The sequence below is a fragment of the Acomys minous genome (genome assembly GCF_964271855.1).
Source record: "Acomys minous genome assembly, chromosome: 2".
Lineage (NCBI taxonomy): Eukaryota > Metazoa > Chordata > Mammalia > Rodentia > Muridae > Acomys > Acomys minous.
In genome coordinates, this window is record NC_140484.1 from 131,140,020 (window position 1) to 131,156,267 (window position 16,248).

At 47.5% G+C, this 16,248-nt stretch overlaps 1 protein-coding gene across 1 annotated transcript in view; it reads right to left on the reverse strand.

Moving 5' to 3' along the window:
* UVRAG (UV radiation resistance associated) overlaps positions 1-16,248 on the reverse strand; it is a 260,496-nt gene that overhangs the window by 2,596 nt on the left and 241,652 nt on the right. The window lies entirely within an intron of this gene.

Sequence of the window (16,248 nt, forward strand, 5' to 3'; positions counted from 1 at the left end):
CAGTTATAGATGTTGCTGTGGGGGTGAAATTAGCTTCAATAAAATTTTATCAGCAGATGGCACACAGACGCATGGACCATCTGATTCTTGTCCTTCAGAGGAGGATGCTCACACAGAGTTAAGGGACTTGTCGAAAGGGCAGCCACAGGGCAGGACTGAAACCACAGGAGCTAGGTCTGTGGCAGGAGAGACCTGGTCAGAAGCGAGAGGGAACCGCCAGGGAGCTTAGGGGGCATCTGCCATTATTCCAGCAACATTACTTTCAAACGACAATGTCAGTTACATGCTCTGACGAAGACAAGGGCCCTAAGGTGCCTCCAGTGCGCACAGCCTGCAGCTGGCTCACCATTCACTCTCCTTCTCTGGATTACACTCCAGTCTTTTATTCTCAGGGAAGGCACTCAGGAGAGCTCATCCATCGGCCTGGCATCTCTCTCTCAGCCATGGCATGGCACCACTGAGCTTCATAAGAAGTGGTCCTGAGATACGCATCAAACTGGGCAATGGGGAAGTTTGTTTGTTTCTTTTTGGTTTTTCAAGGCAGGGTTTCTGTGTAGCCTTGGCTGTCCTGGACTCTCTCTGTAGATCAGGATGACCAGAGAGCTGCTTGCCTCCGTGTCCTAGACTGCTGGGATTACAGGCGTGCACCACCCCGCTGGCTCAGCAAATGCCTTTCTAGTTCTTCAGAAAAACAAAAACAGAACAAAACTGAGCAAAATCTGCTGGCCTATCTAGGTTTTCAGTTACTGCTGTGAAACCCACTGTAATTGGCTGAGCTGCCCATTTTGGTCAACCTTGTTTTACTCTGAGTGCTCCTACAGGCAGACCAGGTCAGGACATCAAGCAGTACGTGCCAGGTTGAGGGCCCTGATACCCTTCTGTGTGGCTCAAGCACCCATCCCCTCACTCCTGCTCTGCCCCTCTGTAGACAAAGGCAAGTGCAAGGAACACATCCGGACACACCGAGCTGTGCGTTGCATATGGTGGAAGCAGTCTGTGGCCCTCAGTGATCTATCTTTCTTTCTTTCTTTCTTTCTTTCTTTCTTTCTTTCTTTCTTTCTTTCTTTCTTTCTTTCTTTCTTTCTTTCACACTCCCTGACAGCTCTCTTTGACTTTGCATAACAGAAAGGTGATGAGATTTTCCTCCCATTAGCTACAGTGGGAAGGGAACAATAATTTTCCTGAACATCTGTCTACCACGTCCTTAGTCCCCCAGAACGTGTGCTTCTGCCTCGGGAGAAGGCAGGCTGGTGAGGGGGTTGTTCAAGGCTAATGACCACACCTGTCCTAGCCTCAGGCTGACCACCATGTCCCAAATTCTACAGCCCTGTGTGCATCCTAAGACAGGTACACACAGGCTGAGCGCCACAGCCGAGGCCTCACTAAGCCAGGCTCAACGCCTGGCTGTGTGCACGCTCATCTCACAGGCGGACTCTAAGGCTTCAGGGCAGACTTGGGCGTGTCTGGCATCCCTTGTGGCAGTCTTCTCTGGATCACTCAGGTACTTAGAGGAGTTCAGGAAATGAGAGCGTCTGATATAAACTGGAAACTTATCAAAAACATGCTTTCTTATAAATGGTAGGAAAGTGAAGCCAGATGTGATGAAACACATCTGTAGTCTTAGCACTTGGGAGGTTGAGGCAAGAGGATCGGCAATACAAGGTCAGCCTCAGCTACCCAGCAAAACGTTGTTGAGTTATTTTTGAAAATCATTGAGGAATTCTACACACCTAGCACTCATCGTTTTAGCCAACTCTTGTCTTTTCCCCTCTGAGTTTTGAGCTATGTGAGATGGAAAAGCTTTAATAGATTTAACATTGGCAGAACAAACAGGGCTATCTTGATGCCTGGGCTACTAACATGAAACCCCCTTGCTAAGCACTGACCAAGTGGAGCCTGCAGGGTGTTCAGGGCCACTGGTACAGACTAGGGTGCTCCTGTCCTTCCTGTGGCTGAAGCACTCACACAGACTAATTTCCCTGTACATTTAAGGACTGTGTGCAGTGTGCACATAAGCACGTGCATGGTGCGCGCACTACGTTTTGTTCTGCGAGCTCTGGGCATTGGATTATTAAGTCTCAGACATGGTATGCTCTGTATGTGAACTTTACTTTTAATTAATATTAATTTTAGTCAGTCAGGATGGGCATTTTTACATTGAGAATCTTAGCAATATTCCAGATTTTTAAGATAGCCGAGCTCTGAATAGCTAGGCATTAAATGATGACATTAAAATTATACATTAACTATGCATGCATTTTAAATTATTACAGTAATTTATACTCACAGGAAAACAACATAAACTACACATAAAAAACCCTATCATAAGCTATTGCCCATCAAGTAACTACTATTAATTTTAGATGTTTTTCTTTTATACTTCAATTTTATGTATGTTTAATTAAAAAAAAACCCACATAATTATGTATCCTGCTGTCATGTGTCATTAAAACCTCTGGGTAAATATCATTTTAAAAGGCTGCTTTAATGAATGGAATGTTGTAATTTATTTAATTATTCCCTCATTTTTAGGATGATTCTAAACTTTTTACTGTTAGAAACCAAATGGCTGTTCATATCTCATAGGCTGATGATCTGACTTTGATCCTGGGATCCACAGGGTCTTTTTGTGTGTGTGTGTGAGGGAGCAACCAACTTAGGAAACTTGAAACTTGCCCAATAAATAAATACAAGTAAAAATGGCAGTGATGAGAAAGGCTAATAACTGACCAGAAAAAACAGATAAGCAGGTTTTATTTAAGGTTCTTTTTTTTTTTTTTTTTTTTTTTTTTGGGTCTGATTAGAGCTTTGCTTCATGATTATTTCATTTGACAGAAGAGTCTAAAATTCAGGGTTACTAGTTGTGACCAATTTTTAAGTCATTGACAATTTGCTTCTCAAGTGAAACTTGTACATTATATGAGCTGTGATAAAAAGGAATTTCTATGCTTAAACTTACATAAAACACACCCTCCCTCCCTCCCTCCCTCCCTCCCTCCCTCTCTCTCTCTCTTTCACACACACACACACACACACACACACACACACACACACACACACACACAAAACCAAGAGGCTTGTGGATATAGCTCAGTGTTGAGAGCATTCAAGCTACATAGGACAAGTGTGAAGCCCTGGGTTGAATGTGCAGTGTTGCCAATAGAAGGGAGGGAGGGAGGGAAGGAGGAAGTGAGGTGGCAGAGAGGAAAGGCGGGAAGGAAACAAAACCTCCCCAGAGTATCAGTGTGGGTGTAGCAGGAAACATAGTAGCCTTTTCTGACACCCAGCCCCTGCTAAGGGGCCCTGTATGTTCTGAGCCCTAGACTTTGGGTATAGAGCCTTCAGTTGAGTTCAGGTGACGGAGTTTGCCTCCTCTCCTTAGTAGTGTCCTGAGAGAATGAGTCTCTAACTTGCTGTGTGTCCACACTGGAAACATTGTATCCGGTGTTTGATGCTACCATTAGAAAAAATTATAAAAACAAACAAGCACACAAAAGACAACAGCTCAAAGCTACGCTAATTGCAAATTTATGGAGCATAGTTTAGTGTGGTGGTGGTGGTGGGGGGCAGAGACTGGTAAACAGCCTAACCATATCAGGGGCAGCTAAGTGACCTAACAGCAGCCACCTGCTGTGAGACAGCAGGGACTTCAAGGGTCAAGCATAAGAATAGGAAGGGGCCAAGTGGCTTGGAGTTTAAAGGTCAAGGAGGACAGCCTGGCCAGGTTTGGTTTAGAGCCCCAGCCCTCTAGATGAAGGTGGTTGCTGTCTCTCACTCTGGGAGCCCTCATTTGCGGCAGCCAGCCACTCTCCCTGGTCTCCACGGCTGTAAAGCCTTCTCTGGAGAAAGGATGTCCGGGGGCCTGGACTCCACTCCCGGTTCAGTTTGATTATCCGTCGCATTTATTGGTTACATGACCAGGGGCAGTTTTTTCACTTTGAATAATTGATCATCAGACCCAGCTTATGACTAAATAAAGCAACACACTTAAAATCCCTGGCAAAGTGGGCATGGTAGTGTGTGCCTGTGATCCAGCCGTTGGGAGATGAGGCAGAAGGACCAAGTTACTCTGTCTCAAGAAACCTCCAACTAAAACTAAAGCAAAACAGAAACCAAGAAAATGAGGAGAGTCTGAAAGGGACAGCACTGAATCAGTGAACCAAAGCCGCTGCTGTGAATGGGCGGGCTCTTCCCGCTTGAAGTATGGAGTGGAGAAAGCTGTGAGTAAAGCAGAAATGCTTAAAATGCCCTATTTAGATGATCTACCAGCTGCTCAGGGACCACAAGAACTTCCCAGAATCCTTTGAGGTCTACATTCCATTTCTCCCTGAACCCCCAAAGCATCGTTTTTCTCTATATATTTAGCTCATGGAGAGCTTTTTGCCGAAAGGAAAGCTCTATTTTCCTGACCTAAATCAAGAAGCCTGTGGCCAGCAATTTAATAGCCTGGACACAGGCACCTTGCGATGACATCAATCTGTGAAACGTTAGAGCCCAGTTTGACTCTACTGTCTTTGTCCCGCCACCCCGTTTCTGCCTGAAGCTCCTAGACTCGGCTTTGAAGAGAAGAGGTTAGGAGAGGAAACCCCCAGGAGGAGGCGCTCATCTAAGACGTGGTTCTTGACATCCTCTGCTTCTCTCTGTCCCTTCGGTAAATGGTTTGGCAGTACGTGGCTGGCTGTGATGGCACAGACATGTAATCCCAGCACTTGGAAGGTAGGGGCAGGAGGATCAGGAGTTTAATGTCACCCTCAGCGGCATACTTTCTGAGTTCAAGGCCTGCCTGGGATACATGATACCATGCCTCAAAACACCACCGGCAGCAGGGGCTGGAGAGATGGCTCAGTGGTTAATAGCTCTTGCTGCTCTTCAAGAGGACTGGAGAGTTCAATTCTGAGCACCCATATTGGGAGGCTCACAGCCACCTGTAGCTACAGCTCCAGGGGACCCATTGCTCTTTCCTGACATCCTTGGCCACTCACTTGTCACAGGAGGACTGTCCATGAGCTCGAGGCCAGCCTGGATTGTTATTAGTGAGTTCTAGGCCAGCTAGGGCTATAAAGTCAGTCTGAGAACAAAATAAAATAAGCAAGCAAAACACACAAGTAAAGAAATACCAAATAGTAAGGATTAAATGAGGTGTTTAAGGAAGATTCTGAGTACAATAAACAGGTAGTCACCAAGTTGTTACTTACTCATAAAGCGGGCATCTGTGAAGAGCTATGTGTTAGCACTTTACACGACACCACGCCCCTGTACAAGCTATACGACAAACAGCACCCCCACTCGCTTATGAAGAAACTTCCGAATGGAGGTTAAACTTGACCCAAGTCACAGGGCCACTGGGTGGAAATCTGAGTAGCGTGAGTTGACCTTCTCTGTCTTGGCTCCCAGGACTTTAAGTCTCTGCTGTCACCAAAATGCCTCCATTTGCCCTGGTCCCCCCTGGGGCGGAGGTGAGGCTAGGGGGGCGTGCGCGTGTAGGCCAGTGAGTGATAGTGTCCCCTAGTGTCAGAGAGAGAGAGGGGGGGGGGGAAACAAGGTCCCACATCAGGAGAGTTCATGACGTTGGGCAATTTCTCCCATTCTCTTTCCAAGTTACCGAGGAGTGTTTTATCTGTCTACAGCGGGGCCCTTGCTGTGGAGCAGTGGGGGATACAGCGCTCAGCCTCAGATAAGTTTTCCCTCGCTGCAAATGCTTCCTCCGAGGACCATTATCAGATCACAGCTGGTCAACACTAAATCCTGATTGTCAGGATCTGAGCCAAAATCTACAGCTACAACTCAGAGACGAGGGAGACTTAGAGGGAGAGAGAGAAGAGGGACGAGGACCACAACTCTTAGATAATGTTTGATCTTCTTTCTCCCCCTCACAGCAGTCCTGACCTCACGGCTCTACCTAGGCTGTTTAGGTTGGTGTCCGGCCATCAGGGTGTTTGAAGCTCTCGGTATTGCTCGGTGCCAATATCATGTCAACTGTGCTAAAAAGCAATAATCGTTTCTCACCTTCTAAAAGATTACTGCTAAAATAATGTAGAGCAATGACAGGGCTGCGCCCGGCGCCAAAAGCAGGTTGCCAAGGCGAAGCTGAGGTAGGATTACGTCTTTTGGCAGCTAAGAAATTATGACATAGTTAGTTTAAAACAAAACAAAACAAACCTCCATAAACCAGACTACTATTCTCTTCACAAAATATAGCCAAGGGTGGGATTATCTTTCTCCTTTCCCTCTTTCTGATCAAGTGGAAGCCAGGGCCTCCTCCCGTGGAAGCCAAATTTAACAGCTAGATCTTATCTCCCAGGAGAGAGCGGGGTTAACAGCAATAAGCAGGGTCTCCCAGCCACAGGCAAGGGATCTAAGGGCCTCTCACCATTACCAGATAAGTGTAAGTGCTTAATCTTTGCCCTGGATGCTGACAAAAACTCCAAACAAAATAAAAATAGAAACAATCTTGGGCCCAAAGCACAGGCTGAACTGTGTGCCAGTGGCCACCTCTCCCCTGGGCTCCTCTTGGAAGGGTTCCTGCCAAAGTCTGACTAAAATAAGCAAACAGCACTGAAAGGTAGAGGCGAACACGGAGTCCTTAGATGGTTTCAACTAAGCTGTGATGGAAAGATGAAGGTGGAGAAGACAGAGCCCCACAGGCAAAGGATAAAATCGGCAGCGGCGGCAATCAGTTCCCCAGGCCAGGAGGGGAGGTGCTGCAGATCAAGCCTCCTGGGCCTGAGCACAAGGCCCAGCTTAAGGGAGTGCGCCTGCCCCCACCTACCCTGCATCCCCCCCCCCCCCCAGCCAGGGACGATGGTGGGAGCTTCTCAGCCAAGCTCCACCTCCATGCTGAACTCCTGGGCCGGAAATACATAGAGAGTGTCCATGGGGCCATGGGGAGGTCCTGGGATGGGGCAGGTCAGCTCAACCACCCATCAACTTTCACGTTAGGAAATCGGGACAAATTAATATACTGAAATTTCAGTCAAGCGGCGGACATTAGTGGGACTGTAAAATGGTCTGCAGAAACAGACATAGCCCATCTTGATGTCATTTATGTGGAGTGTAAGTAACATCCTACAGGGGAACATGGAAAGTGGTCCGGGAATGACAGCCTGGGACCCCGTGCAGTGTCTGGACAGCACTTGAAACCTGGGAATAGTAAACTGTTTATGCTGAAAACTAGGAGGGGGAAATCCCTCTACCATTTGCCAGGGAAGCCAGGGGAACAACAGTCTCACAGAGCCCAGCCACAGAAGGAGCCCGCCGGGGAAATTAAAGTCCTGGCCCAAGAATGCTCTCAAAATTTAAAACCAGCCTTGGAAAGGAGCTAAAGGAAGCTCCTGAGGCCAATGACAGAAACTGTGAAACGAAGTCTTTGAAAGATATGCTAAGGCCAAGCTACCATCAGGTTTCTAATAAACGTTGACTTGGATTAAACCATGGGATTCGGTTGTGTGTTGCTTTAAAAGAAAACCAGACTGCTCTGCCACCACGGTGAGAGGAACTGCAGCCTTGGGCAGAATCCCTTAGTTACAGCTGTGCCCCAGGTAGACACTGCTCCACAGCAGTCTGAGCACTCCAGGAGCCTGGTCTCTGGGGCCCGCTGACCTACTAAAGAGGTGCGGCACACGCTTAGAGCAGGATGTTAACTAACGCCTTTGGTCTCTGCTCCAGCATACAGTGAGCATCGCATGCACAGGCACGGGACTAGACTTAGGGTCTAACAGCAAGGAGAGAAGCCACACTTCCTGCTCTGTGGGAGGGCCAGGCATGTGCCATAGAACCCAAGTCACAAACGTCAAACAACTGCCTCAGACATGTACCACGCAGGTGTGAACACAGGATAAGAGTCTGTGACAGAGCAACAACCTGAAAAAGGCCAAGGTTTCCAGGCCTAGTAGAGTTCTTTGCTAGCTACAGGACAGGCTGGTGTGTGTGTGTGTGTGTGTGTGTGTGTGTGTGTGTGTGTGTGTGTGTGTGTACATGTTTGCCTGGCCTTCAGTGGCCAGAAGAGGGGGCCAGATCTACTAGGGCTGGAATTACAGATGGTTTTGAGCCACCATCTGTGAGCGTGAGTGCTGGAAATCGAACACGGGTCCCTCTGGAAGAGCAGTGAGTACTCTTAATCTTTCAGCCATCTCTCCAGCCCAGACCTTTTCTTTTCATATAAGTTGATTTTTCTCACATATTTGTTATATAGTAACAGCTGACCAGCACAATGTGTTTTAGGCAAGGATCGGCTCTCTCTCTCTCTCTCTCTAACACTAACACACACACACACACACACACACACACACACGGAGTGACTGATCTGGGGACATGTACTCTGTAGCTGCAGCTGGAAACCAGGAAGTGCCCAGAGTTGCTGCTGAGAGGCTGCAGGCTGTGCAGTGGAAGAGAGAGGCGAGGCGGGCAGGACCTGCTGGGCAGGGAAAAAGAGGATGCATGGTAGCTAAGAGCTCTGTGCGCTGAACAGAGAGGACCAGTGCACCACAGGCTCATGGCACCTGCAACAGAGACACAGAAGCAAGCATGGGCACAGAATGTGCTGTGCCGAGACCGAGGCGACCAGGCTAAGCCTGCTAGCAGAACTGAAGTACACAAGAACGGGGTGAGACAAGAGAGGGCCCCAGTCCTCACCTGCAGGAGCAGAACTCTGGTTTGTCACCTCGTTGTTTTTGCTGTGCTGGGGGGTCAAACCTAGGGTATTTTGTGTGGAAGGAAAATTCTAGGTTTATGTGTAGTTGGAGAGGATGAGCCTACAGATGACATCAGGGTGCAGCTGAGGGACGGATGAAAGCAGCAGAAGTGATGGCAGGATTCCCTTTCTGGAGAAGCAGACGGAGGACCCTGCGTGAAACACACTTTGTTCTGAACACAGTGAGAGGGAGGCTGGGCTGCGTGAGCGTTGACGTTGGACTCTACACAGCTCTGTCACACCTTAGTGCTCTGATGGCTGGGTCATCGCCCCTCAGTCCCTCGGCTTCCCCAGTTGTAGGGGTATAATGGGTCTGGACTCCTGAGCGATGGAAGGATTCTTGGCCTAGTAACAGCTATCTGGTTAGCTCTAAGGATATACTGAGTACTCACTAACAGGTGAATTGCTGGGCGGGCAGTGCAGGATGATTTTTACAGAAACTGCTGAAGCTGACACTCTTGAAATTATATTCTAAATTGAGCTTAAACCCAACAATTAATATCAGTGGTCACTTCTGGGTTGGGTCAACAAAGAGCTTATCACTAAGCCTTCCTGAATTTACTGTAATTAGGGGCTCTGGAGATGCTACCTGCTAGTCCTTGTTAGCACATTAGCAGGAGGCCTCCTGAAAAACAGCATCCTTTAAAGTGGCTTCTCTGTGGATTCTCTCTCCATTCACTTAAACATAACCACCCTCTAAAACCCAGCTCGAGTGCCTCCTTCTTTCTCATTAGCTCCTCCGACCACGCTTATCTGAGTGATCTCTTGAACACACCCTGACTGTAGGACTTGTCACTGCCACCCAGCTTTGCAGTGTCACTTGTATTTCAAAACACATTTCCTGCAGACATCACAGAACTTGTATCTGCTGCTTGTCAGTCTGTGAGGTTCTGGGTAACGAGACACACAAAGAAAGTTGTATCACTACCAAGTTTCCTGCAGTCAGAGAAGAAAACAACAACCACAGCAGCACAGTGTATGTGATGCACATTACAACAAGAAGCGAGTCAGCTGGGGGCTTTGGCAGAGGAGGTGGCATCTGGTGGCATCTTGGAGGATGTTAGTCAAGGATTGAAGTTTGAAGGAAGAAAACGTGAATGAGAACATGAATATGTTTGTGGGAAGGGTGTGCAAGCGTGCATGCTCACGCACACCGTCAGGGAGCTAGAAACAAAGGGAAGGGTGCTTAAGATGGCATAACATGCGGCCTGTGTGTATCAGCTGTGGAGTCAGACGTCGAAACCAAACCATATGTGAGGTACCTAGCAATCTGTTTCTTGTTTCTTCCACTTTGCGATTTATCACTGTATAGAGCTCAGGGTGCAAACAGTAACTTGTACCTGGGGCTTCAAATACAGCCAGTCTGATTTGAGGTGTGGCAAGTCTAAGGCACGATGGATTTAAAGTAAGGCAAAATATCTTATTGTTTTGAGGGGCTAGAGTGAGGACTCAGTGGTTAAGAACACTTGTTTGTTGCTCTTGCAGAGGGCTGGGTTTGGTTCCCAGTATTTGCATGGCAGCTTAGAACTCCTGTAACTCCGCTTGCAAGGGATCCAGTGCCCTCTTCTGGCCTCTGCAGGATCCTGGACATGTGGTGCACATAAGTATGCTCAGGCACACACACACACATGAAAATAATTAAATCTTAAAAAAACAATTTTAAAGTAGTGAGTATATGTTGGCATTATTTTAGTTAGATAATTTGGATCTTATTTGAGTTAAATCAAATACATTATTAAAAATTAACCTACTTGTTTCCTCTTGCCTGTTAAAATGCAGTTGCCAGGAAACCGCCGTTTGCATCTGTTGCTCATGCTATTTACTGACTAAGCCCTGCCACAGGCCTTGCGAACTGGCTGCACTGACAGTGTTTTCATCTTTGCACTTGGCAGCTACTTTTTATATCTTCTAATTCTTATTGAATAGATATTACATTATAATCAAGAGGAGCACACAGAAATCAGACACAAACATTAAGAGTAAACGTCTTCAATCTGGATCAGACTTGCTGGTGCAGGGAGAAAGCTGTCCATCTGAATGAAAAACTCTGTCACAGGCAGAAAGCCTAAGCACAAAGGATGCTGGACAGCTGTTCTCCATCCTGACTGAAGACAGAAGAAAGCGGAAATGGGTGTTAACCGCAGGAGGGGGGCTGTAAGTTAAATATAAAAAAGAATTTCCTGAAGTGAGGGTGTTTAAACTCTGGAACGAGTTATGGAAGGAGCCTATCCCCCTCCAAGGTCTTTTAAAGCCCCACAGATGCCCATATGCCTTGTGTGTTCCTGTCTGGAGGCAGGGAGATGGCCCGTCAAGGCTCCTTCTGAAATGGCTATCCTAAGAGTAAATAACTCTAGCCAAACTTGCTTTCTCATTTACTTTTAACTAGGCTCCGCTTTTTGTGTTAGGATAGCAGCCCGAGAGCCAGCTCTCAAAAGCAACCCGTGGGACACTTAAGTAGTACTCCTGAGACTTCAAAGACAATGTCATCTGATCTAAGTTTAAAGACTATCATCAGCTAGCTGTGTTTTCTAAGTCCCTTGGAGGTCACCTGCCAGAGCCCAGTTCTGACTCTGGCCTAAGCGTGACTAAGGGAAAGGCTGAGGGGAGGAGATCTGCTTGGACGTGAGACTTTCAGCCACTCTCACTACTATCACGTTGTGCTGATTTTAAAGGGCACTGGATGTTTACTGTAGATATAAGTTTACTGAAACATTTTTTTCTAAATGTGACAAAGCTAAAGTCAGCCTGGCAGTGCAAACCTGTCCTCTCAGCCATTGGGGGGTAAGGCAGGGATCAAGAGTTTAAGGCCAGACTGGGCTACACTAGGCCTGTGACAAACAACAAACAAACGCCCACCCTAGGGACAGGGTTCTTAGCTATCGACCTTTCCTTGTTACTTCTACTTAAAGCTATTGTGCTCAGTTTTCTCAGTTTGCAAAGGAAAGCAAGATAGCAACACGGTGGGGGTAAAGGAACGAGGGCTGCTGAAAGTTCGAGACTGGATGGTCTTTCGCTGCCATCCCTGAGGATGAGGAGCACAGAGGACGGAAGGTGAGGTGCAGGGCAGCAAGGGAGTGGAGAGTCTTATCAGTGAAGGGAAGAGGCTCTTACCTACTGAGTCACAGCCACTGTCAGTGAGCGCTGTGAGAACGCTCTGCAAGGCATGCCTTTCAAAACATTTAATCGTCGGAGCTACTTTAGATTAGAAGCTAAACCAATGGAAGCTAAGCCCAGGCAGCACAAACTTTGTTTTTAAATTGCCCTTCAGCTCCTGAACAGTACAAGATGCACAGGACACACTTGAATTGTCAAAAGCACGAAAACTTACTCACTTTACTGTTTCAGGTTCAATTTTATTTTTGTGTATGTGTACATAAGTGAGTACAGTTCCTACAGAGGCCAGAAGGGGGCATCAGACCCCTGGGGCTGGAGTTAACAGATCTGCCCAGTTTGGGTGTTGGGAGCTGAACTTGGGTCTTCTGGAAGAGCAGCTCTTAACTGCTGAGCCATCTCTCTAGCCCAGCTTATTATTTCATAGTTCTTTTTAGTTTTTAACCCCCTTGCCAGATATATGCTACATATATATGCTTGGGAAGCAGGGCTGGTACTATTAGTATCAATAAAACTAACTTGATGCTAAAAATCTTATGGCATTTAAATGATAGCGTGGAAACTGACAACCACACTCTCCGATCCCCAAGCTGCATACTCTCTTTGTTGTGTCATATTGTCATGCACGAAGGTGATAGTGAATTTATGCTTTCTGATAGGGAAAAATTAAATTTAGAATAAAATTTTCCTTGAATGAAACAGGATAGATGGCTTTGAAATCGTGTTTTTTGTTTTTTTGTCAAGTCTTATTCTGGAAACAAGAGCCACAGCGCTCAGGCAGGACAGACTATGGGTGAGTACCCTGACCTCCAGATGCCAGCGCCTGGGCTCTCTCGCTGCCTCTTAGCCACAGAGCAGGCACTAAACAGACTAAAGGGACCGTTACACAGTTCTTGTGAAGCTTTGTGAGGTACCTGGGCAAGCTTCCACCAGGACACTGCCTGCTAGAAGACTCGCTTTGACTTTGGGGGTATCCTTGGGAAGGTAATGGGCATCAGGATAAGGTGACACAGGGTCAGAGGGCTGGAGAGGGAGGGAAGGCACAGAGTAGGCACTAACAGGCACCAGGCATGACGGTGTGTGACAAGCATGCCCTCCCTCAGTGACTGTCATGCGACTCATGTGGCTCAGTTTTCTGAGTTGTGAAACCGTGATCGTAATTCTTGCCCTAACCCTCTCTCAAGGTTGTTGCAAGCATAAACACACATGGAAAGATGTCTAAATATGAGGATTTCTAAAAGTCAGGAAGAAGATAGGAACTGTGGAAGTGTGTAGGAAAACAAATCACAGGGCGCCTTTCTCGGAGTCCGCAGAAAGGCATTAGGGGTGCTTGAGAGGGAAACAGTTAATGATTTTATACCATCAGTGTTAAAGAGAGCAAGTCATTATATAAAGAACACAAGAACCGAACAAATACCTATTTGTAAAATAAACATGGACTTTAGAAAAAGCAAAAGGCCGATAACAAAGAATGAATCATCTTTAAAACCATAACTATGACGTGCTTACCCACTTTACACCCGTACTAACTAAGTGAGGCATGCTCGGTGCACCTATATACAGACACAATGGCACTGCTGTTGGCTAGGTCCTGCCACCCTCAGGTTTGCTGAGAGGCTGAGCCAGAGGTATTAGTATTTGCATAGTCCATGCTCTTTCCATTTAACTGCACCACATAATCTTACACCAGTGGTTCTCAACCTGTGGGTCATGACCCCTTTGTGCAGCTAACCACCCTTTCACAGAGATCACCTAAGACTTCTGGGAAACACATATTTACATTATGATTTACAACAGTAGCAAAATTACAGTTATGAAGTAGCAATGAACATAATTTTATGGTTCGGGGGTCGCCACAACATGAGAAATTGTATTAAAGGGTCACAGCGTTAGGAAGGCTGAGAGCCACTGTCTTTTACCAAGTTTTCCATACCCAGGTCCATTCTGTGTTCCAAGCCTACTCTAATACCAGCCCCTCAGGGAAGGCCAACAGTCCTCAGAGCAGCCAGTAAAGGGCCTTCTGCACGTCAGGTAACTTGCTCCCTTTCTTAGAGCATTTTGTACTTTTATTTTTGATTGTTTATTTTCTGTTCCCATTTCATCACCATGATTAGACTGTAAGTGGTGTGAATGCCATTGCAGGTGTACGTCCCAGAAAAAGAAGAGACACTTAGCACTCACTGCTCTGTACCAGGCTGGGGCTGCACAGGTGACAGGAATGGACACACCAGTGCACACTGCTCACAAGCCCTGTGGGAGAGATGTGGTGGCGTGACCTCAGAGGTGACCTGGAGCCGCTGAGGGAACACACCATTGTGTCCCACTTCTGCCCTGTGCCTGGCAGTGACTGCATGAAGAAGGGCGTGAGCTACACCTCAGTCTGTTGGAGTATCTGGACTGGGCAGGGGAGTACCTGGACCGGGCAGGGGAGTATCTGGACCGGGCAGGGGGTGGACTGCTCTTGTGTTATGACTGGGGTGCAAGGCCCTGTCTGCAGACATCACTCTCCAGCTCCATGCTTGAGAAATCATCACATGGTGGCCACCAGCAGCAGATGGCAAGACCTTCCCCACTAACCACAACTCAGTCCGGAGGCAGCTCTCAAAGTGCCCATCAATTTGAGTCTTGGAGCAGTTGTAGCTGGTAGAAAAAGAAGAGAAAAAGGTGCTTGGATGGCATTCTGGTGATTTTAACCAAAGCACTGGGAGTACAGTCTCCCACAGTACAGTGTACTGTACTGTGTACTGTGTACTGTAAGCTGAAATTCTGCTGCCCACATTGGCATCAGCTGGCAGTTTTAGCTGGGTCCTGGAAGCTAGGATGGGGAAACAGGAATCACCTAAAAAAGAGCTGTCAGACGCCAGAGAGAACCACACCCATGCAACTGTGTGTGTGAAGAAAAGGGGCTCACATTAGGACTGGTCAGGTAGTGGCCGACAATATTAGGTAAGAATTCTGTAATAGACAAGGAAAAAAAAACCCACCCCATTAAAAGAGCTTCTACCACTGTCTTTTCTGTACAAAATCAAACAAACTAAGATGTCACATAACTTGGATGCTGCCTGAGTAACTGGGTGAACCCACCATCCTCCACTGGCTTGCAGTCCTCAACACCAATGGGACAGACCACAGCGCTCCTCCACAGGACCGGTCTACCAGTGGGAACCACGGCACAAGTGTTCCCTTTCCTAAAAGATGTTAAGTCTCCCCCAGGAGCTGAGACATTAAGAGTCTCCCCAAGGAGGAGGGGAGTTTGTTTGGCCTTTGCCCTAAGGAGTATGAGCTGAGCTGGAGGTGGGGTGGGGGCGTCCCCAGTCTACAGAGGCTTTGGGAAATTCTCGGATTTCCTGAGGCTGAAGGGCTTGCTCCAGCTTTGTTTAGGTTTGCAGAGCCTGGCCTCCTGTGGTGGTCTTGACTTGGAACCATTAGGGACCATTCACTTTCCCAGTACTGTCTTGAAAATAGCAGCCCACTTTTCATCAGTGAACTAGAGAGCGGCTGCTTCTTCTGCACACTCGTGTTAATGTGCTGGCATGGCTGGCCCAGACGGGCACTAAGTAAATGTTAAGTTTGGGGCTTAATGGGCTTGCTATGTTGGTGCCAGGAGACTTAGATTCTCTTTCATTGCTCGAGGTTCATGGGTCAACAGCACTACACAGCCATTTAATTTCTCTGTGCCTTAGAACTGAGAGCTGCTGAAAAGACAGCGTTGCAGGTGGGGAAGGACAGCCAAGCGGCAGCGAGAGGCACTGACAAAAATTTTGGGTAGATTGTCTGTAGGTATCTCAGCAGGTCCTAATAGCTACAGTATACAGTAGCAATAAAGTGCTGTGATCTCCCTCCCCACCCTCTCTCACCCCCCCCCCCCCCCCCCCCCCGCACCACCACGGAGAGTACATGGCAGAGGGACAAGTAGAATCAGGGAGATAAACTGCACCCACCCTGCTGTAGAAGAAGAAAGGCTGGTGGTCAAGAGTAGGAGGAGTAGGGGGCTGGAGAGATGGCTCAGAGGTTAAGAGCACTGGCTGCTCTTCCAAAGGTCATGAGTTCAATTCCCAGCAACCACATGGTGGCTCACAACCATCTAGATGAGATCTGGTGCCCTCTTCTGGCTTGCAGGTGTACATAATACCGTATACACTGTATACATAATAAATCTTAAAAAAAAAAAAGAGCAGGAGGAGTAAAAGCGTTGGGGGAGGGAGGCAGCGGTCCCCAGCAGTGTTGGAGGGCACGCACATGCTGAGCAGGATCATTCAGGACAAGTGACCTTGCTTTGGGTGCACGGAACTTAGGAGGCACCCCTTGCTCTGGGTGCACGGAACTTAGGAGGCACTAGCTGGATGAAAGTAATTGTGGCATGCGGGAGAGCACAGAATCAGATCAAGTGAGTTCAACAGGAACCGAACACAAACACTACAGAACACAAACAGTCCTGTCAAAGCAGT